General features: G+C 54.7%; 1 long non-coding RNA gene across 1 annotated transcript; it reads right to left on the reverse strand.

The window, feature by feature from the left end:
- Positions 1 to 419: 419 nt before the first annotated feature.
- Positions 420 to 2,807, reverse strand: LOC112826598 (uncharacterized). Its single transcript, XR_003208988.2, has 3 exons — positions 2,487 to 2,807; positions 1,550 to 1,627; positions 420 to 1,171 (listed from the first exon to the last, which is right to left on the reverse strand). It is a non-coding gene; the product is annotated as an uncharacterized lncRNA (long non-coding RNA).
- Between the last annotated feature and the right edge of the window lie 7,882 nt (positions 2,808 to 10,689).

Raw genomic sequence — 10,689 nt, forward strand, 5'->3', positions numbered from 1 at the left:
ACACAGCCGGGAGCGCAGGCGTGTTCCCCTCCCCTTTGGGCACACGTCCGCCACACGCACACTGACTTCTCTCTCCGAAGCCAACACATTACATTTGTGACAAATAGAGAAAACGTGGATTGTAAGATCCGTCAGATAAGTCCTGGAGTTAAAAGCGCGGGAGGCCTTCTTTCCTGCGCAGGCGAACGCTCCCTGCTGCCTGGTACGCGAGGGCCCCCGCTGTGCACAGCCCGAGGCATGCGCCTTTGGCCTCCTACTCTATTTATTACGGTCCTACCTTATCATTTTTAGACAAACACGGACTGTCGCTCTTCCCACAGTTTCACAACTTGATTTTTGCTTAATGATAAACTGCAGCTCTCCTTCTAAGTCACACAGATATGCACTTCATTCTTTCGCTTTTCAATAGACGCACCGTATTTGCTTGTGCAGATGGTTTTGTAGTTTATTTTTTTAACCAAAAAATACCACGGGACATTTGAGCTCCTTCTGACTGCCTTTTGCAGAAGTCACTTCCAGCTGTGCCAACAGCCCTCCAGCGAACTTGCCTCACGCGGGCACACGCTCCGAGAGCGCTTGTGGCACGAAGTCCTGGGACTGGAAGCGTGGGTGAGTGTGAGCGCTGGAATCGGGTACAGCCTCGCCAGGTCACCCTGGGCACGTGTCCGTGTGCAAACGTCCCGTCCCTCGCTGCCCTGGTGCCGTGTTGCTGAGCGAGGCACCTCGTGTCTGCAGGGCAGAAACATGGCCAGGGGCCCATTGTGCCCGGTCACCTTTCTGCTGCCTCCCGGCCGAAAACGATGCTGTTGCATGATACCGGTCCAGAAAATTCCGTGTGCGGGCTCTGCAGGCCGTAATCTCCACGCTCATGAAAACGGACAGTCTATGACTACGGGATTTCTTTTAGGCCCTGACCACACAGATGTGCAAGGCCGCGTGTGCCCCGCCCTGCGGCCTCTGGGGCATGGCTTCACTTTCGGGGGAAGTCGGGGAGGAGAGTGACAACTACATTCTTGCTTTCCTAGTGCCGTCCATTGCGCCTCTGGGTCCCTACGCTGGGTGTGCACAGGGTTCACCTGGGTGAACCAGGCCTCGATCCTTCTGCTCTGTCTGGTGGTGGTGCCTGCGTCCACCATCACTGGCTCCTGGCCGGCCCCGAGGCAAGGAAAACCTGTATGCATCCATACACGCTTTTACCATTTTATCATGAGGATTAATATTCTGGACAACGACCCATAAATCTGCAAAATCCAGAATCAGCAAAGAAACACCAGTTTGTGTTCCTTTTCTATATTCACCAAGGCAGGAAAACATTCCCACACATTTTACAAAGACTTCTAATAGCATTTCTCAAAAACAAAAATTATATCTGGGTTAACTGTACTAATCAGGAAAAAAATCTAAATTCTAACCCAAATGCCCCAATTTCTGAGCATTGCTATGCAGTAGCATCTCCTACCCCAATGTGGTCTCAGCACCAGGGTCCATGCTGGGACCCCCCCCCCATGCCCCACTCCCCACATCCTCAGCCAGGCCATGGCCCACTCACCAGACCCCGCGTCTCCTACAGACCCGTTCTCGCTGGTTCTGCATGCTTCTCCCACCGCTGCAGGGATCTGAGCTGATACTGAAAGAGGCATTTTTATTTTAATGGTTATATATTTATTCTAACCTATACTGGGAGAGAAAAAGCTAAAACGAGCACATCAAACCCAAGATTTCAGCAGTATTGTTGCTTAGCTAAGTACAAGAAGTGAGCCATTTTGAAGTCACTTTAAAGAAAGTATTAAGTAAATGGCAGTACAGGAGGCCTGGGGCTGTGCCTAGAACAGACAGTGGTAATCACAGATGCGCCGCGAGTGGTGTAGATGTGGGTGGTGGGCTGCCGGCCGGCAGGCAGCACCCCATTCTGCGTCCCAAGTCACGCTGTTCCAACCCCTACAGGCCCATCTGTTAGGAAGAAATAAAGCACTTCATATTCTGAGTGTTTCTATCACGTTAGATTACAGCAACCTAAATAAACATTACTGTTACATTTATAACTAACAGCAAGAGAGTTTCTGATGTTTTAACAAAAATTTGTAAAGGTCACTGCACAGTTGTGGCCCCGCTGATCACAGACCGTGTCGTCCTCCTTTCCCGCCTCATGCCACTGTGTAATGAGAAATGGGATTGCTCCGCGTTCAGCTTTCCTCTAAGCACACAGGCTTTCTTCTGTGCCCGCATGCAGGTGCGCCCACTCCTTTTACCTGAGCGCGGGAGCGGGCCGGACCCGGGGCCGTTGCCCTCAGTTCCTCCATAAGCCCTTCCTGATGGGTTTTTAGGTACGTCCCATTTTTAAAATGTTAAATCTGGGAGGAGAAGGTTTGGGTTTGATGTGCTAGTTTTAGCTTTTTCTCTCCCAGGAGGGAGCAGGGACCCAGAGCCGGGAGGAGAGCACCTCACAAAGGGAGTAATAAATACCCAGTCCTTCACCAGAACATTACCAGATTTTGTTATAAACGTGTCCCGTGGTGCGATCTGGTTATTCTTTGCTCCTGCTACCACGCCAGGGCTGCCCCGAGCCGTGCCTGCCCACCTCTTCTGCCCTCCGTTGATGATGAGGATTCCTGCCCGAAGGTCGCCAGGGTGGCTGGACCCCCGACCGGAGGCGGGACAGAGGAGCTGGACAGCAAGCTGGAGTCACACACACTCAGCCCAGGGAGGGGACCACACGCGCCGCACATGGCCGCTCGGGGCCCCTCCGTCCGACAGGGTGAACAGGCAGGCACCGTGCGGGGGGTGGCCCTGGTTCCCCTGGGAGCGCGCGGCTGCCTTGTTGGAATGATTCCACGGGCTGGCAGGGAACGGAAGCCCACTGCTCAGGACTGAGCAGGTATGCGCCTGGTCCCCGTGATAAGGAAGGCTGTTTGGCTGGGGGACCTTATCCGCGGATGCAGAGTTGGGAGGGGACCTGCCGTGAGGCCTTCTGAGACCCTCCCAGGGACACCAGATACCAAGGTAGCACATGACATTGAGTCTTAATTTTAGGCCTTACACAGAATACCATTTACATTCAATAGAAACGTGGCTGGTTGTGCCCTATCATCTAGCAGCCGCTGGGTGGACAGTCCAGCTGGCGGCCTGCCTGTGTCCCTGAAAGGGACATTTAACCACATGGCGACATCGGTGTGTCCTAGGAAGGACACATCGGGTGTGGATGGAGACGCCCATGCCAGCCTGTCCCTGGGTGATGCGCTCAGGCCCAGGACAATTGCCTAGCAGGTGAAATCCCACAATTACTACAAACTGGATTGTGATCACACCTTGCTTCATCAGAGATGTCAGAGACCTGTGCCTGGGTCTCCACTTACCTGTTTCTTCTCAGAAAGTGATGATGGCACAGGATGCACAGTTGAGGGGCAGCGGAGAGCATGCTGGAAGGAGTCTCCTCGCACCGGCCCCAGCCACAGCCCCCAGCAGGGGCAGCCCCGGTCTGCACCGAGCCATCCCAGAAATGCACAGAGGTCGCTTCAGGAAATCAGTCCCAGAATGGCCTCACGTCATGATTTTTGTTACAGGTCCTGCGAGCCCCGCAGTGCCTGGGGGGTTTGTCGCACGCCGTACGCGCGCAGACACGGGCTGCGGGAGTCCGCCCCTCTTCGCCGTGGCAGCCCCCTGTCTCCCAGACGGACAAGGAGTCTCTTCCCGTGTTCTGCCTGCCACCCTCCCTGCGTGAGCGGCCGTTTGCTAATCTGATAGAAGCGCATTCGCGGGATTGGCTCCTTCCGTTTTTATTGGTCGTGCCAACACACCACTGTGCCCTGTGGGGTGAGAATGACGGCTCGCCCCCGCTGTACCCGGACAGCACCTGCGCCATTGCGTGTGTTCGCACTCGCTGCGTGAAACACAGGCCGAGCTGCAGACTGCTGAGAGTCGTGGCTGCACCCTAAGGTGCGTGACCGGAGAGCTCTGGCCGGAGCCCAGGGGAAAGAGCTGGTGCCCCACAGCCCCGTGTTTCCTGTCCGCCAGCCCAGCACAGCCCTCGCTGCGGAGGGGCCGCTCGCCACCCCCACGAGACCCAGAACAGCTTGACCCCCCGGTCTCTGCTCTTCTTCTCCTGGATGTCATCCCGCCCCCCCGCCCCCGAACATGTCATCTTCCGTCACAAGTGCCGTAAACCTCACAGTGATGACCGCAGGGTCTGTTTCTAACCCAGCTCCCTTGGCACAATATTTTACCTTTTCTAATCGTTTGATGTGAGGAAAAACCTGATAAAATAGCTGCCATTTCAAAAGGCAGAGCAAAGAGGAGATGACGTGAATGAGTCAGGTCACAAGATCTTCATTCACACTCAAGTTCAACCAGGGCCAGATACGACACAAATGTGCCACGTTTCCATACTATTTATTGGATGGAAAGGTCGGGCGATTTTCAGGCCCACCTGAGTCTCAGCTTCTCTGTGAGAGAGCATGAAAGAAGTGAGGATGGACCTTCTTGTTACTGACCCAGTGACAGCAGATGTGTGTCCGCCCGTGATTATCTTCCGTGTGGACGGGCGCAGGCCATTCCCACCCATCCGGTCCCTGTGACGCACATGGAAGCTAACTCAGAGACCTCCCCCTTCCCTCCAGGCAGCACCTGCTGGGGTCAGCCCTGGATGAATTCCAGAGCATTTTCTGCCAACCATTATCCCAACCCTTTCCCCACACCTCACCCAGAAGCTTCCTCCAGGCTGGCAGAAGGGAGCAAACACTCATTTTGCTGCCTCTTTGGACCATAGTGGTGCCCACTGCTTACCCACCTTTCCATCAACCTGCAGGACCCTAGGTATCTTGGCATTTTAATCGTAGAGAATCTAGAGAAAGGTCATACTCTCAAAGATGAAATTGCAATCGTTGTTAAGTCCTTGTTTTGAAGTAAGAAAAACCGTAATCTCTAGAAAGCATTCCAGCACAGAGCTCCAGGAATGGACGCAGATCTACAGAGAGGCGGGAGGCCTGTTTTCTACCTGCTCTCATGGCCCCTGTGGAGATGTTGAAGTCCTAAGGCCCCAGGACCTATGAGGCTGACCTTATCTGAAAAAGTTCTAGCAGATGATCAAATTAGGATGCGGTCATCTGTTACGATGTGGTGTCCTTGTAAATCCTGCTCCTAATCCATTATGAGTGGTGTCCTCATAAAATGGAAGTTTGGACACAGGGAGAATGTGAGGTGGACGTGGAGGCAGCGGTGGGGTGATGCTTCTACAAGCCAAAATACACCAGGGATCGCCAGAAACTACCAGCAGCTGGGAGGGAGCACGGAGCAGGTTGTCCCTCGCGGCTTCAGAAGAAGCCAGCCCTGCCGACACCTTGATCTGACCTGTGGCCTCCACACCATGAGACGGTAAATGTCCACACACAGTGCTCTGCTGCAGTGGTCCGCACAGACCAGCACACCCCGGCTGCCCACCCTCTGGAGGAGATCTGCAGCACCTTTGGTCTTGCTTTTATTATGTTGAAAAATAAGAGGAGTTGGACAGATCAGGGAAATAGCACTTTGAACCCCAACATGGAAGCAGGTGACCAGGGGTCTGCTCCAGCCAGAGCGTAAGCTGAGGGAAACCACCTGCCACAGCCCTTCTCCTTGAAGCATCTTCAGAGAACCCGGGTTGGAAACCACCCGACCATCCTACCTTAGGTCACTTAGAAGCTTGAGATCGTCTGAAGATGAACTCACCATCCGAGTACATCACAGCACAACATAATGTAAAATACATGTTTGAGGAATAACTGTCATTTAAAAGGTTTTTAAAAGGTTTCCTTGATTACAGGTTGTTCTGTGTTTGAAGATTTGAATGTGTGTGTGCGCTCGTGTGTGTGTGTCTAAGTGTGTGTAGGTGTGTGTGGGGGGATGAGACTGTGTGCATCTTTTGCGGGTTTTTTTTAAAGATTTTATTTATTTATTTGAGAGAGAGAGAGAGAGGAGGGGGGAAGAGCAAAGGGAGAAGCAGGCTCCCCACTGAGCAGAGAGCCTGATGTGAGGCTCGATCCCAAGACCCTGGGATCATGACCGGAGCTGAAGGCAGACGCTTAACCGACTGAGCCCCCCAGGCGCCCCTCTTTTTGGTTTACTTTAATCAACCCACACACACCCCCAAGCCTGGCAGATCAGAATATGCCTGCAGCCATACGCCCCGTCAACCCCAAGATAAGGTCAAAGGGGCCAGCGAGGAAACGGGGAACCAGCCTGGCCCGTGGCTAGTTGGCCATCCACAGCCTCAGCAAGAGGAAACTTCACAGAAAACGCTCTCCTGGAAATCATTTCATGCTGGTTTCCTTGTCTCCAGTCCCTTCCTCCAGCATTCTTGTTGAAAAGACGTGTGAAGGGCTGTTAGCGGAACCACGGTCAAGTACCACCGCGTAAACCTCGGCTTCTTCACTGGCGACATGCACAGCGACCCGACGCTCTGTTGATAGGAGCTGAAACACCTGAACGAGTGAAGCACCACATCTGAAATAATTACAAGCAACTGGAATGCTGAAATGCTTTTTCAAATTCTGCATGGCCAAGTCTTTCTGATACACTGGGGCGGAGGGCAGGGGGTGCTGCACCCCCATTTATGTCACACCACCGTATTAAAGACTTTCTCATGGCACAAAAGGAAGACGGGCCCCTCAGGCCTGGGCTTTTCTTGTTTTTCTGTGTGATAGCATAATCACATCTTACTGAGAAACATTGTATCCATGTGCCACTCACCAGCCCTCCTGAGGTGATAGGCAGACGTATCTGCTTCAGAATAGCTTGGAATTCAGAAATCTAAATGTGCAAAAAAGGTAAGTGGGGGAGGGGGTTAATTATATTTTTGAATATATAAATGTTTCTTACCACTTTTCTCTGAAAAGTAAACTTCTCTCTGTGAATTTAAAATAGGATTTAAAAAATATCTGATAGGAACATGTGTGTATAAATTTTCATTTAAAGTGTCATCTGCGTGTGCGTGCATGCGGCCCATTAGCCATAGGAGGTAGGTGAGCGCCCCCAGTTATGCGGATGTCACATGCAGGCACCAAGAGCCTGATGCGGTGAGCAGCTCGTCTGTGACCTTGAGCAGTGCACATGCTCGTGGCCCTGGGCAGGACAGGAACACGATGAGCAGCCCGAGAGGCAAGGCAAGGAGAGAGGTCTGGGTGAGGTGTGCGCTGTGGGCTCACCGAGCAGGGCTGAGGAATCAACTCAAGGATTGCACCGAGTTTTGCGGCGGAAGTCCGGTTGCAGCCACACCTCACAGGGCTGATCGCTTACCAGGTAGGGAAGGGGCTTTCCAAGAAAGGGGGCATCATGAGCCAAGGTTGGCAGTCTTCGGAGAGTGTCAGGAAGACTCTTGGTGAGGGTGGTCCAGGGCAGGGGGATGCCTTGGGAGGGGTCTACAATGCTGAGATAGGTGCATGGTCCCCTGCCTGTCCCCGTGCCACTGCTGGCCAGAGGCCTTCATCAAACCCCTGGAACTCTGCCCAGGGCTCCCTCTGACGGCAAGAGGTGTCCACCACGTGGAGGGGGCCTCTTGTGTGGGGTCAGCACCCCAGGCAGCCCCACACGCCGTGGTGGACAAGCACCACACAGCCACTCAGCCTTCAGGTGGGGCAGCTCCCAAGGGTGCTCCGCCCGCTCCAGGAGGGCCCACATGGGACTGAGCCCAGGGCCCCACAGTGACAGTCTGCTCGTTGGGACCACTGACCTGGCTGCAACCCTTCCCGACGTCTCTGTCCGGCTGCCTTGCTTGCACCACCTGGGGTCACCCCCACATAACGCCCTGCTCTCAGTCCGTCCCTGGATCAGCGTCAGGAGGCATCCAGCGTGAAATGACGTAGACTTGATCTCGTGGGCAGGGGAGCCACGGAAGAGTACAGAGCAAGGAGTTGGTAGGCTGGGCCAAGGCTTCAGGAGGTGAACTCCTCCGCCACGATGCCAAGGAACGACAAGCCAGGGGAAGGGGACCCGGACAGCGGCTGCCGCGAGGAGGAGGAGTGTGGACCAGGGAACAGGAGGGAGGAAACTGAGGAAGGACAGATGAGGGGGGAGGGGGAGCTGCATAGTCCAGGGATCCGTCACGTTCGTGCGACGCCCTGGAGGCGGGGAGATAGATGGCTGTGAGCGCGAGCACGGACAGTGGAGGCCCAGGAGATGGGCACGGGTGCCCCACATGCGCGCGCGCGCGCACACATACACGTGCGGGCGCGCGGGTAGAGGTGGTGGGGGAGTTGCGGCCACGAGCTCGGAAAGTGGCCCGAGAGCTTCAGGAACTGCTGAGGGCTCCAGTGGGCAGGTCTGACGCCCTCCGTAGAGGACAACACGGTAAAATAAACCGTCTCTGCGGACAGCACACAATTCCTTCCATGTCGTGTGTTTTCAATCCACTTATGTTCAGTTTAATTAAATATCAGGTTAATCTGAAATTGGTCTCGGTTATTGGTCTTCAGCTTTGAGATAAAAACTGCAAACCCACATGCTTCTCAAATGTAATTGTCTAGAGGAGATTTATGGAGGTTATTTCCTGGTAGTTATATGCCAAGTTTTTAAGTATTTTTCAGAATAAAAAGAGCCAGGTTTTATGTCTTCCTTTCTTTTTTTTTTTAAGATTTATTTATTTATTTTAGAGAGAGAGAGAAAAGGCGTGAGCGGGCGGGACAGAGGGAGAGAGAGAGAGCAAATCCCCAGCAGACTCTCCATATGCTCAGCAGCCCAGGGTTCACTCACAACCCTGAGATCATGACCTGAGCTGAAATCAAGAGTCCCAGGTTTAACTGACTGACTGACCCGGCACCCCAAGTTTCCCTTTTTTTGTAACTATTGGAAGATATGACAGGTAGGGTCCTGCTCATTCAGTGATGATTTATTTTTACGTGGTATCCCGCAGCTTCCTCTTGGGAAGAGCGCTGTGTCCCCTGGAAGGCGTGATCTGATCAGTCACCTGGGTAGAGGATGCATCACCACGGGAGAGCACAGGGGGTGAAAGGATGTTGGTAAATTTCTCCCCTTAATACATAGGGGAGATGTTTAATGTTCCAAAACGTGGGACACGAACACACACGAACACACAGTGCACCACCCGGCAGGACAGGTGGGTGGCGGGGGCATAGATGACAGAGGAGGTTCCGGTGAAGTTTGGACGTCCCGCACTTGGACCCCTTCCTGTGACCCCAATAGATGACGAGCAGAAACAGTAGTAAGTATGAAATGCTTCGTGGGAATGGTCTTGTTGCAGCTGCATTCAAATGTGTGTGTGCTTTAGGCAGAAGAAAGGAGGTCCAGAAGGAAGGCCAGAAATGCAAGAAGGTCCAGAAGGAAGGCCAGAAATGCATGACGGGACGCTAGCCTGGTGTTGACTATACTGTATAAAACAAACCAGGAAAAGTCGAAGAGGGCAGGCCGAATTAAAGTGTGACGGCAAGGTGAGGGATCGTGCTGGCAGAGATGAAGAATTTGCACAGCTGCAGGGTGTGGCAGCCACGCAGAGACGGACAGACCGCGGCTGCCAACGACATGGGGCGGGCCAGGTGGGGAGCGTGCCAGGAAGGGCTCCCAGGCAGCCGAGGGGCAGGGCTCCTTCCCCCAGGACAGAGCACGCCCTTGAGCGCCCTGACAGCTATAAACAGACGAGGACTTTATTCTTAGCAGCCCCGTGAGTCAAGGCCGTGCCGCCGAGGGAGGCCGTGGCGATGAAGAGCCGGACAGGCATGTACAGAGATCAAGCAACTCGGGTTCGATCCCTCGGGCAGAAGAGGCAGCATGGTCTCCAGGGCTTGGAGGCTGGGCCGGTAGAATCCGTGCCTTCCACAACAGCCCGTTGCGTGTGGCGGCCAGAGGGAGGTGCTGCGTTCCCTCGAGGGCTGTCCGGGCGGCAGGCGGCGCTGAGGTCTGCGTGCGGGGGTGTCCCCGCTGCCGCCGGAAGCTCGGACTTGGGAATCGGACGGGAAGCAAAGACGGAGGTGGTGGCGTGGGCGCACTGCGGTAGCGGACGCTGAGAACTCCCGGGCCGCAAAGGGAAAGCTCTGCGGGCTGCTGTGGGATGCGCCTGGACACACATCCTGCACCACCGGCGCTTGTGCCCGGGCCGGCGCCGCTGCGGACTGCCCTCCGGGCTGCAGACGCACTTCTCCGCAGTTGCCCTGTGGCCGGCCCGGGCATCGCCTTCCTCTGTCACAGCCTCGGCAGATTTTCAGCATTTCACCGAGAAGGAGGCAGGACAGGCTCCGTGAGCCACTGGGAAGCCAGGATGGGGCCTGCGGACGGAGGCGCCGCGGCTCCCGCGGTCATGTCCCCCAGCCGCGAAGGCCCCGGGCAGCACTGCTGACTCCTTCTTCTTCTTCTTCTTCTTTTTTTTTTTTTTTAAGATTTATTTATTTGAGAGAGAGAGAGAGCGTGAGGGGGATGGGCAGAGGGAGAGGGAGAGAGAATCTCAAGGAGACTCTGCGCTGAGTGCAGAGCCCGACGTGGGGCTCGATCCCCCGGCCCTGAGATCACAACCTGAGCCGACTGCGCCCCTCTGACTCATTCTTGAGGCCTCCGCAGGGCTTTGTTTGCTGATGCTTCAACTGTGATGTTTCCGTTTCACCCAGCCGCTACCCCACATCAGGTCAGCAGAAATGCCTGGCCTGGCCTGGGATCTGGAAGCCCCCTGCCCAGGGCTTACTTGCCATGTGTGTCCCCCCAGGGGGGAGTAGCAGC

Source organism: Callorhinus ursinus, unplaced genomic scaffold, assembly GCF_003265705.2.
Source record: "Callorhinus ursinus isolate GAN/ISIS: 27379988/994484 unplaced genomic scaffold, GSC_fseal_2.0 scaffold79, whole genome shotgun sequence".
In the NCBI taxonomy this organism is placed as follows: domain Eukaryota; kingdom Metazoa; phylum Chordata; class Mammalia; order Carnivora; family Otariidae; genus Callorhinus; species Callorhinus ursinus.